The sequence below is a fragment of the Medicago sativa genome, chromosome 4 (genome assembly GCF_051527215.1).
Source record: "Medicago sativa cultivar Bolivia chromosome 4, Bolivia_mono, whole genome shotgun sequence".
NCBI classification, from domain to species: domain Eukaryota; kingdom Viridiplantae; phylum Streptophyta; class Magnoliopsida; order Fabales; family Fabaceae; genus Medicago; species Medicago sativa.
In genome coordinates this window covers 26,844,127-26,845,975 of record NC_140752.1, presented here as the reverse complement: position 1 = coordinate 26,845,975, position 1,849 = coordinate 26,844,127, and the positions used below count along the sequence as shown (strand labels likewise).

The window sequence follows — 1,849 nt, the reverse complement described above, 5'->3', positions numbered from 1 at the left end:
TCAACTTTTCTTCTCAATTTTCTTTTTCCTTTGTTCTTTTCTCAACAATGACTCGGAAAAAGGTGAAACTTGCTTTCATTGTCAATGATGCTTCTAGAAAAACAACCTACAATAAAAGGCAGAAGGGTCTATTGAAGAAGGTTTATGAACTAAGCACTCTATGTGGAGTTGAAGCTTGAGCCATTGTCTATGGACCATATGAGCCTCAACCAGAGATCTGGCCATCACCACGGGGAGTCCATACAGTGCTCTCAAAATTCAGAACAATGTCTGAGTGGGAGAAGAGCCAGAAAATGGTGAACCAAGAGACTTATATGACACAAAGGGTTATGAAGGCCAAAGAGAAACTGAAGACACAAAGGCATGACAACTATGAGAAAGAGATGGTTATGCTCATGTTTCAATGTCTTTGTGAAGGCAAATTAGTGCAGAATAATATCTCCTTGGTTGATTCAAAACATCTTTGTTGGTTGATTGACCAAAAATTGAAGGACATTAGTAGAAGGTTGGAAGCAGAGGTCAATAATAGTAAACATCCAATTCAATTCCAAATGGCACCACCATTGACATCCAAGGATGAAAAAATGGCAATGATTGGTCATGGCTATGTTGGGATGACTAGGAACAATGGTGACATCATGGAAAGTCAAATTTTCATGGGATTGATGATGAATGATAAAGGAGACGAGACAGTACCCTTTGGCGAGGTCGATCCTAGATTTTTGCCCAATCTACTTCTTTGAATGAATTCATGTATTTGTTTTGTGTACCCTTTGAGATGGATCTATCACAATTTTGTATCCCCTATTTATCTTTTCGTGACTTTTAGTCTCTAATGTAGTTTTGGGTCATTTTTTAAGATGTATTCTATTCATTTATGAAGTAGCATTCGTTTATTAGGCCAAACTGAATATCAATGTCATAAATAATTTTGTCAAAAATAAATAGACCACATCCTAAAAAATGACTTAAAAATGTTAAAGTGACCTAAATTCATAAAACATTATTGCTTAATTGCACTTTTGGTCTACCTATTTTATCAAATTCAGAAAAGATAGTCCCCTCATTTTAAAGTCAAGCATTTTGGTTCCTAAAACCAATGGAATGCTAACATTCATATATACAACTTTCATGAAGACATATAAGCTTGATTCAAAACAGTAAGTGGTAAAAAAAAGTGGTTTTCCTAAGCTTGGAAAGGATGCAGGACCGCGCACCCTCAAAACAAGAAATTAGGCTGTAAGCTGAGCATGGGTTGTGCTCCCAAGTAGTACGATCGTTCACGTGTGTCAGACACCCGAAATTGCAGTTTTCCTAGGATTTCGCTAAAGGGGGACTTCTCGAACCCTGTTTTCGACCTAAAACTCACAAAACTCGTCCCTAATTGATGTAGAATTTCTACATGTCATATAACTATGTACACGTGAGTATATATAGGATCGTTTTCCGCAGGGAGTTGCGTTAAATCATAAGCGTTTTCACAATCTTTCACATTAAGGTATCCTTTATAAAATGTTTGTTTGTAACACTATATCTACAGATGACATAAAAGTAAAAACGAGAGGAGATCGAACTATTTCGCTTGCGGTATAAGATAACGAGCAAGCATAACAGCAGCAATCTCTCGATCGATTAACAGACTCTAGCTTTATAACCAATATTATTACAATCATTTCTACAACATCCTTCGTGTCCAAAGCGACATTGTTATTTCTAAGTTAGCGTTTAAACATTCGTGTCCAAATCCCTTAAACGATAACAAAGTCGATCGGATAACTTAATCGACCGTGTCCAGCCTGATTAAGTATCCAAAAGCATTGAATTCTTGATTAAAAGTAATTATCAAAGG

At 36.3% G+C, this 1,849-nt stretch overlaps 1 pseudogene; it reads left to right on the top strand.

Annotated features, from left to right (window-relative positions):
- On the top strand, window positions 1-911 carry LOC146927371 (agamous-like MADS-box protein AGL80 pseudogene; annotated as a pseudogene).
- The last annotated feature ends 938 nt before the right edge of the window (window positions 912-1,849 follow it).